This window comes from Suncus etruscus, chromosome 17 (assembly GCF_024139225.1).
Source record: "Suncus etruscus isolate mSunEtr1 chromosome 17, mSunEtr1.pri.cur, whole genome shotgun sequence".
In the NCBI taxonomy this organism is placed as follows: domain Eukaryota; kingdom Metazoa; phylum Chordata; class Mammalia; order Eulipotyphla; family Soricidae; genus Suncus; species Suncus etruscus.
The window spans coordinates 12029228-12039992 of record NC_064864.1 but is presented as its reverse complement, the minus strand read 5'-3'; the positions used below and the strand labels follow the sequence as shown (position 1 = coordinate 12039992).

The 10765-nt window shown below is 34.4% G+C and overlaps 1 non-coding gene across 1 annotated transcript; it reads left to right on the top strand.

Moving 5' to 3' along the window:
• Positions 1-8627: 8627 nt before the first annotated feature.
• LOC125995360 (U6 spliceosomal RNA) lies at positions 8628-8733 on the top strand. Its single transcript, XR_007490899.1, has one exon. It is a non-coding gene; the product is annotated as a U6 spliceosomal RNA (small nuclear RNA).
• Positions 8734-10765: the final 2032 nt, after the last annotated feature.

Sequence of the window (10765 nt, the reverse complement as noted above, 5' to 3'; positions counted from 1 at the left end):
GAATTGATCACATAATATTACATGCAAAGAAACATCTTCAGTATAACTTCATCCTGATGAAAACTTCGGACACATACTCTTTAATTTCCTCACATCGTACAAAATCTTTTCTTATCTGGGTTTTATTTATTGAAATTTGTTAAACTGAAGAATAATATAATTTATAAGTTAAATAGAATTATACACATTACCAAAAATTTTCCTTTCTTATTTCTAGTCAGGGATCAACTAATGTATTTGGGAATGAATTTATGGATTAGTTTTGAAATAAAATCTAACTTTTTCTTTCTAACCAAAGAGAGAACTAAAGAGTTAGATATAAAAAGATCCAACTGCCTAAGACATATACAGTGCTGTAAGAAATGCCTTCCTTTTCGGTGAGGATATCTAGAGATGTTGGGAATAAAAACATATAATGCATTATTGGAGTAATATGGGAAAGTGAGCCAAGGTATTAGTAGTTTTTTCTGATAAACCAGAAGTAATACTATAAAGTATAATATAAAGATTATTGTTTGAGAAAAATCCTCAGATGTTGCAAATATATTACTGTTCTTGACAACCATATAAAGTAGTAGGGGGTGATATTTACTGATTTAAGAACATAGCAGAGTAGAAAGGAATGTTTGATGTGCGTAATAATTTACAAATTTGCTGAAGTGTTTGACATTTGGAAATTACTATCAGTGTGAGCAGTGAGAAGTTAGAATTATCTATGCTCATGGATAAAAGAAGTAAAATAGAGTAAGGTTATTCGTTTCAGCGAAAGAATTGCCAGTTCCCTTCTTGGCTAAGAAGGAGTAAAAATCACAAAAGTCATGCAATTAAATATATTAGTTGCTGTATTAATCACTGAATTTTCAAGACATTTAATTAAATATCTGTTACCTTCTATTCAAAGGCCTGATATTTATTAATGCTTCTGCCTCATGGCACAAATTTTAGTTTCTTTCATAAATTTGACTTAGAACATGAGTTCTAACATGAGATAGAGTATTTGTATAATAATTTAAAGTTCTATCTTTACTTTGAAACAAAATGTTCATTGAAATAAAAAGATTGCATGGTATTTTATTATCTTTTACCTCCTTCCCCCTTTTCATTTTTATAGTGTTGCAAGCTATTGGAAAAAAGGATATTGCCAGAACAAATAAAGACATGGAAGTTTCCCTTGTAAGTGACATGTTTAATTTTGCAAATATCAATGGTGTAGCTTCTGAATGCCAAATACTTCAGCAAGTTAAGAAAGTACCACTCAGATCAAACATTTTTCTTTACTCTTCCATGTCAATAAATAAAATATTAACTCCTAGACATGTTACACAAAATTGAAAATCAAACAAGCAAAAATAAGTTTATAAAGGAAAGAAAAGAAAAGAGGTATGAAATTAATTTCCAGAATTAGGTTGCTTTTTTCTTGTTTGTTTCTTTTGGGGCTACACCTGGCACAGCTCAGGGGTTACTCCTGGCTCTGCACTCATAAATCACTCATATAGGATGCCAGGGATTGAACCCTAGTTGCCCCGTGAATGGCAAATGCCCTACCCACTGTGCTATATAGCTTGGGTCCCAATATGAAGTTCTTAATGCAAATTTTCTTTACATTATAGCCTCTTATTTCAGGAGCAAGCTATTAAATACTGTGAGTTTGTTGGTGGTGGGTCTAAGGAAATATATTTTCATGATATATAAAATATATCAACATTAGTGTCAAAATTCCATACTGTCTTTTACTTTTCTTATACCCTGAAGATGAGTGAGACTGTTATACAGCTATCCCTCTCTCCCTCTCTCTCTGACTCATTAAACTCTGAGCCTGCCAGGAATAATTTCTGATCATAGAGCCAGGGCTATACCTGGCCACAGAGTATGGCCTCAAAACAAACAAAAACAAAAGAAAAAAGAAATATTGCTACATTGGTCACTCTACCTCTATTCAAAACACTTAATTAAGTGAATAGTTTGCAAGATTATTTTATTTGTGATAAGTTAAATTTATATATATATTTTATTAGTTATGTTTTTCTTTTCTTTTCTTTTCTTTTTTTTTTGCCTCAAGACTTCATAACCTTAAACCATTGGTATGTCGACTGGTGCTGAAATGTCAATGTCTTTTCACATCTTCCAGTCACTGTCTTTATCTTATATAACAATTTCCCATATAGAGGAAAGGGCCTAGAAACTAAGCCCCATTGCTGACTTCACTTTAGAGAAGGAAAGCTGTGATTCTCAGTTGATTTTGCCAATCAGATTTATGAAACTCAAGTAGGTTTTCATCTAATGCTACATTTGCTAAGCTTTTTTGGAAAGATACAGAGAAAGTTTTTTAAATCATAGCATCATCATGAGATTTGTCAGGGATTATCAATGAATACTTTTTTCTTCCTTATTCAAATAGATTAGGTATATCGTACCATGATAATTAATGAGTGTATGGTAACCCTGCACATAGATTTCAGAGTTTCTTTTACCTTTTTAATAATTCAGATATCAAGCTAGCATGACGTTTCATAAATTATTTACCTAGCTTCAGTATCACAAACCAATTGAGATGAAGAATTCAGACCTTCGTTTTCCAAATTTCACTATTTTTTTGTAAAAAAAAAATGTAGTGCTATGTTAAGGTCATTTTCTAATAGAGTTTACATCAATTTAAGCCTGATATTGATTTGCATGAACAAGCCTTCATCTGTAATTTCAAGGAAAATACTATTTGTGCATATAATCCCTCCCTCTTATTTTTATTTAATCACTGTGTTTACAAAAATTTTTATACTGGGGTTTCAATAATATACACCACCCTTCACCATGCCATCTTCTCACCACTAATGTCTCTCCATTTACTCTCCAACCCCAAACCTCTGTCGGTCTCTCAGACAGGCATTCTGCTTCTCTCCCTCACTATCATTGTCATGGTAGTTGTCATTGTAGTTAGTGCATTAGCTACATCCACCACTCTCTGTGGCAAGCTTTATGTCATGAGTTGGTCCTCCCATTGTACAGCCCTGGATATCATTGATAGACTGTCCTTTATTTTTCTTATATCTCACAGATGATTGAGACTACTGTATGTCTATCCCTATCCCTCTGGCTCATTACACTCAGCATAATAGTCTCCATGTACTTTCCATCTATAGGCAAATATTATGACCTCATTATTTTTCTAATAGCTACACAGTAGTCCAACGTGTAAGTGTAACAATTTCTTTAGCCAATCACCTGGATTGACTCCAGGTTCCAGTTCTTGTAAATAGTGATTCAATAATTATAAGGGTGTAGAGGGCATTTTTGTTCTATCTCTCTTTATTGTGGTGGTTCTAACTTAGAATTTCTACCTCAAAATTTAATTTTTACAATTATACCATCTTTTTAATTCCTAGCAATGAGAACAAAATATGGCAATAAGGCTACTGGCATATATTTGTTTACCTCTCCTGGTGCTCTTCATTTGATCTTTAATATCACTCTGAATAATGAATTTAATTAAAAAAGAAAATTTTTTGTTTTCTCTTATGTTGAGTCACATCAAGTTTAATTCACATATTTCTGCTTCTTTTTCTTTTTTCCTTAGGGGAATGATCATATTGTTTTTTAATTATTTGATTTAAACATTGTGTATTGCAATGTTATTCATAATACTGTTGTTTCTGTCTTACAATGTTCAAATAAAAATTCCATCACCATTGTAACATTCCTTCCACCGTAGACCCCAGTTTTTCACCCACAAGCAGCCCCATTGGCAGGCACAAAATAATTTATTTCATATTGCTTGTTATAATAAAAAGGCTCCTGAATTACTAAAGTATTACAGTAAACTAAAATTTCTGAATATTGTTATTTTACAATAGAGCCTTTAAGTCATTGTCTGAGGGTTTACTAAGCTATTTGTTACTAACTGAACATTCTATGTTGTTCTTTTGTTTAATGAGATTAGTTAAAATCTATGCTAATCTCCCATCTAATTTGGATCGCTCATATTGGGCTATCAATACTGAGGAATTTGGAAATATTGTGTGGCCATGAATGCTGCCTTGACCTTCCCAAACTTCATTACCTGTAGTACTTGGTCCTTGAGCTTTCATGGCAGTGGGATGTGGGTGTGACTCTGGGCTGCCGGTAGTGAAAAGGCTTCCTACCCACACTCTGAGAAAATTCTTGAATTTTCAGCCAAAAATTGTTGTACCTGGAGTTTTTGTCAGTTTGGTGTCTCTGCAGGGGTTAGATATGAAGTGGCGAATTTGGCCTTTGGCCTATGGTTATGGGGTGTGAATGCAACTTCCGGGTTTCAGCTGAGCAGGAACCCAGCCTGTCCCCAACTGAAGGTGTTGCAGAGTTTTCAGCCAGATGATGGTGTATCTGTGAATTTAGTGGCTTGGCTTGCACTCTCTTTCGAATGAATTGTAAATCTGTGGAGCTGGGCCAATGAACTTTACCAGACCTTGATTATGGGATATGAGTCTATTAGAAATAATTGTGTGTTTTATAAAACTGAAGGTAAAACTCAAGCCCTCGTACATGAAAGTTATAGTGTCTACCCTGAACAATATCCCCATCCCCAGATATATGCATTTTTATTTACCCACAAATAGAAAGTAACCATTTGTAACCAAGTCACAGTTTGTAGTTTGAATCTTGCATGGATATGTTTAACAATTAAAAATATTATATATTATTTGTCAATATATGCACATTCTACAAACATGGCTTAATATTAAAAATGAGAATTATTTAAATTGTGCATGTTCTGTATTGATCATTCTTTTTAGTGTTATTATTTTCATTATAAATTATCTAATGCAGAAGTAACAAATCTGTGATATGAAGATTGTGTGGTTTTTTCCTTTAGTCATTTTGTTCCTTAGATAATCATTAGGCATTGAAATTTTTGTGTGTGTGTGAAATAAAAGTTTAATGGGAAAGTAAGTGTAGAGAAGTAAAGAGATAAAAAATGCATGCTCATGAGATGAGAGAACCCAGGCCTCTCCAAAAATAGAGAGATCCTGAAATGACATTTGGGGAAAGGCCGAGTGAATATATTCTATTACCACATTTGTCACACATTCTTTTTTATTATTTTATTAGTATCTTTATTTAAACATCTTAATTACAAATATGATTGTGATTAGGTTTCAATCAGGTAAAGAACATCCCCCTTCACCAGTACAACATTCCCACCACCAATGTCCCAAATCTCCCTCCATCCCACACCAACCCCACCTGTATTCTAGACAGGCTTTCCAGTTCCCTCATTCATTTGTATGGTTATAGTAGTTCTCGATGTAGTTATTTCTAAAACTGCACTCACCACTTTTTGTGGTGAGCTTCTTGAAGTGAGCTGGAAGTTCCAGCCCTAATCTCATTGTCTCTGAGGATTGTTGCAAAAGTGAATTTTAATTTTCTTAAAACCTATAGATGAGTGAGACTATTCTGTGTCTCTCTCTCTCCATCTGACTTATTTCACTCAGTATGATAGATTCCATGTACATCCATGTATAGGAAAATTTCATGACTTCATCTCTTCTGACGGCTCCATAATATTCCATTGGGTATATGTACCACAGTTTCGTTAGCCATTCGTCTGTTGAAAGGCATCTTGGTTGTTTCCAGAGCCTGGCTATTGTGAATAGTGCTGCAATAAATATAGGTGTGAAGAAGGAATTTTTGTATTATATTCTTGTATTCCTAGGGTATATCCATAGGAGTGGAATAGCTGGGTTGAATGGAAACTCAATTTCCAGTTCTTGGAGGAATCTTCCTATTGCATTCCATAGAGGTTGGACTAGATGGCATTCCCACCAGCAGTAGATAAGAGTTCCTTTCTCTTCACATCCCCGCCAGCTCTGATTGTTCTCATTTTTTTGTGATGTGTGCCAATCTCTGTGGTGTGAGATGGGTATCTCATCGTTGTTTTGATTTGCATCTCCCTGATGATTAGTGATGAGGAGCATTTTTTCATGTGCCTTTTGTCCATTTGTATTTCTTTGTCTTATCAAAGTGTCTGTTCATTTCTTCTCCTCATTTTTTGATGGGATTAGATGTTTTTTTCTTGTAAAGTTCTGTCAGTGCCCTGTATATTTTGGATATTAGCCGCTTATCTGATGGGTATTGGGTGAACAGTTTCTTCCACATGGTGGGTGGCTCTTGTATTCTGGGCACTATTTCTTTTTAGGTGCAGAAGCTTCTCAGCTTAATGTATTCCCATCTGTTGATCTCTGCTTCCACTTGTTTGGAAAGAGCAGTTTCTTCCCTGAAGATGCCTTTAGTCTCAATGTCATGGAGTGTTTTACCTACGTGTTGTTCTATATACCTTATAGAATCAGGTCTGATATCAAGGTCTTTAATCCATTTGGATTTTACCTTTATACATGATGTTAACTGGGGGTCTATGTTCGCTTTTTTGCAAGTGGCTAACCAATTATGCTAGCACCATTTGTTGAAGAGGTTTTCCCTGCTCCATTTAGGAGTCCTTGCTCCTTTGTCAAAGATTAGGTGATTGTATTTCTGGAGAACAATGTCTGAGAACTCAAGCCTATTCCACTGATCTGAGGGTCTGTCTTTATTCCAATACCATGCTGTTTTGATAACTATTGCTTTGTAGTACAGTTTAAAGTTGGGAAAAGAAATGCCACCCATATTTCTTTTCCCTAGGAGTGATTTAGCTATTCGAGGGTGTTTATTGTTCCAGATGAACTTCATAAGTGTTTGATCCATTTCTTTGAAGAATGTCATGGGTGTCTTTAGAGGGATTGCATAAAATCTGTATAATGCTTAGGGGAGTATTGCCATTTTAATTATGTGAATCCTGCTAATCCATGAGCAGGGTATGTGTTTCCATTTTGTGTGTCTTCTCTTAGTTCTTGGAGCAGGGCTTTGTGGTTTTCTTTGTATAGGTCCTTCACATCTTTGGTCAAGTTGACTCCAAGATATTTGAGTTTGTGTGGCACTAATGTGAATGGGATTGTCTTCTTGACGTCCATCTCTTTCCTATCATTATTGGTGTATAAAAAGGACATTGATTTCTGTGTGTTAATTTTGTAGCCTGCCACCTTGCAATTTGAATCTATTGTTTCTAGAAGCTTTTTGGTAGAGTCTTTAGGGTTTTCTAAGTAGAGTATCATGTCATCTGTAAACAGTGAGAGCTTGACTTCTTCCTTTCCTATCTTGATTCTCTTGATATCTTTTTCTTGCATGATCACTATAGCAAGTACTTCCAGTGCTATATTGAAGAGTAGTGGTGATATCAGACAGCTTTGTCTTGTACCAGAATTCAGAGAAAAGGCTTTTAGTTTTTCTCTATTTAGGATAATATTTGCCATTGGCTTGTGGTAGATGGCTTCAACTAGATTGAGAAAGGTTCCTTCCATTCCCATCTTGCTGAGAGTTTTGATCAAGAATGGGTGCTGGACCTTATCAAATGCTTTCTCTGCATCTATTGATATGATCATGTGATTTTTATTTTTATTGTTGATATTTTATATGATATTGATAGATTTACAGATGTTAAACTATCCTTGCATTCCTGGGGTGAAACCTACTTGGTCATAGTGTATGATCTTCTTGATGATGCATTGGATCCTATTTGCCAGGAATTTGTTGAAGATCTTTGCTTCTACATTCATCAGGGATATTGGTCTGTAATTTTCTTTTTTGGCAGCATCTCTGTCTGGTTTTATTTTCAAGGTGATGTTGGCTTCATAAAAGCTGTTTGGGAGTGTTCCCATTTTATCAATTTCATGGAAGAACCTGTCTAGGATTAGTAGTAGTTCCTCTTGAAAGGTTTGAAAGAATTTATTATAAATCCATCTGTGCCTGGGCTTTCTTTTTAGGCAGACGTTTGATTACAATTTCAATTTCCTCCATAGTGATGGGGGTTTTTAGATATGCTACATCTTCCTTTCTTAACTGTGGAAGGTTATAAGTGTCCAAGAATTTTTCCATTTCTTCTAGGTTCTCATGTTTAGTAGCATAAAGTTTCTCAAAGTAGTCTATGACTAACCTTTGGATCTCTTTAGTATCTGTCGTGATCTCCCCCTTTTCATTTTTAATACGGGTTATCAGGTTTTCTCTCTCTCTTTCTTTGTGAGTTTTGCCAATGGACTATCAATCTTGTTTATTTTTTCAAAGAACCAACTTCTGCTTTCGTAAATCTTTCGGATTGTTTTATGGTTTTCCATTTCATTGATTTCTGCTTTCAGCTTTGTTATTTCCTTCTGTCTCCTTATTTTTGGTTCCTTTTGTTGGTCATTTTCTAATTTTATGAGTTGTGTCATTAAGTAATTCAGGTTTGCCCCTTCTTCTTTCCTGATATGTGCTTGCAAAGGTATAAATTTTCCTCTCAGGACCGCTGTTGCTGTGTCCCATAGATTCTGGCAGTTTGAGTCTTCATTATCATTTGTTTCCAGGAAAGTTTTGATTTTCTTTTTGATTTCATCTCGGACCCATTGGTTGTTCAGTAGCAGGCTGTTTAATTTCCAATTGTTAAAGTTTTTCTTCTGTGTCCCTTTGTAGTTCACATCTAATTTCAGATCCTTAAGCATTCAAATTCTTATTTAAACTAAAAACGTGGCCTATTCGTTTTGTCACCTGCCCCGTTCAGTAAAAAAAGTAATGTATAAGAACTATATTAAGTGCTCACTTCAGCAGCACATATACTAAAATTGGAACATACAGAGAAGATTAGCATGGCCCCTGCACAAGTAAGACACACAAATTTGTGAAGCGTTCCATATTTTATTATAATTAAAAATTTAGGCAAAAAAAGACCTACACTAAGTATTTTCAAAATGTAGATGTTGAAGCACGAATTATCCATGTGACAGAAAATTAGGATTATTAGAAGTAGATGAGATCATGAGAATGAAACTTTGTGATCGAGTTATTGCCCTTGCAGAAGAAAAGAGAAAGAGTGAAATGTATCTGGAACACATATTTTTTTTCTGCCATCTGAAGTCATAAGCAGGATCTGAGTTATCACCATAATACAGCTCTAAGCAGACTGATTTCAGACTTAGAGTCTTTAGAACTTAAGAACGAAAAAATGTCTATTGTTAAGTCATCTAGTCTTGAGTAACTTTGTTAGTAAATGCTAACACAATTGCTTATAGGAGACTCAAGTGAGTGTTGGTAAACATCAAGAAAAGCAGCACACTAGCAGTCTCTACTCATGAGGTATTTATAAGTACTATTTACAAATGGAGTACCAGAAGAACAATGAATTCCTATATTGTATCTATGTATTCTGTTCACTTAAGCTCATGGACCCATATTTCCCTCATAACACTCAAGCTCAAAACAAATTTAGAATCCCAAGAAATCACATTCAGTGCATTGAAACAAAGTAATAGGTCCTGGCGGTACTTTGATGTCCCTTAACTCAGAGCCTCAGAAGAAAAACTTAATAACATAAGAAACTATTTCTATGGAAAGATTACTAACCAAAATATATATTAAATGACAGAAGAAATCATACAATATTAAGTATGAAATTTAATGAAAATTAATAAGAAAGTAACTTTTGAAGAAAAGTTAGTAGATAAATATGTTTTAGGTATATAAATAAAGTGGTTAGGGATCAACTTGTATATATACAAAATATTAATATTTTCAACTTAGCAATTCCTTTTATATAAGAATTATGTAATATTACACAGTAATTTGAATAACATTTATATTTTACCCCATACTTAGTGATACCTGAAGGATACCTATAAATAATGGTTTTTATTTATTTTGTTTTGTTTTTGGTTTTGAGTCAATCCCAGTGATACTCAGAGATTACTTCTGGTTCTACACTCCTGGTGGGCTCAGAGTTCCTTATGTGATACTGGGAATGGAACTCTGATCCGCCTTATGCAGGGAAAGTGCCCTACCTGCTGTACTATCAGTACAGCCCAATATATATATAATGTTTTATGGGGAAAAATTTAATTCAACATAAGGAAAAATTAGCATACTTATCTTCACACTCATTCTTTTCTACTTTTCCATCTATATTATGAACCCTTAACTGAAACAACATAAATTATTCAGCTCCATGGATTCACATATCAATACTGTACTTAATTTAGATGACATTTTAATATATTTTGATTCAATTAATAATTTTTGTTTTTGATTTTTTTTGTATTCTTGGCCACATGCTCAGGGGACACTTCCTAGATCTGCACTCAGTAATCACTCCTGGCAGGCTCAAAGGGCCATATGGAATCCCAGGGATAAAACTCAGGTTGGCTTCTTGCTTGCAAGGCAAATGTATTATCATTCTGGCTCCTCAAATAATTGATTTTATTAGTAATATATGAAGATTAATTTTATGGTTCTCATCCGTTAACCCAATTTTATTTATTTTTAGGTGGGGCACAGCCAGAAGTGCTCAGGGTACTCCTGACTCAGATCAGAGATAAGTTCTGGCAGGCTCAAGAGACCAACCGTATGTGGTGCTGGGAATAAAACTGAGGTCAGATCCAAACACTGGAAGTGTCAGACCTATTATATTCTCTCTAGACCAAATTATGTCCATTTTAATCATTTTTAAATTTTATTTAATTTTGTTAATTATTAAACTATTTTTATGATATTCTTTTTCTTAAAGTAACATAACAATGGCAAAAAAAACCTAAAGCAATGACGACATAAAAATGTTTATGGAGGGCCAGAAATATAGTACATTGAGTATTGTGTTTATCTTGCATGTACCAGACCCAGATTAAATTTCAGCACCACATATGGTCTTGAGCCTCACTGGTCATATACATGATCAGGCCAT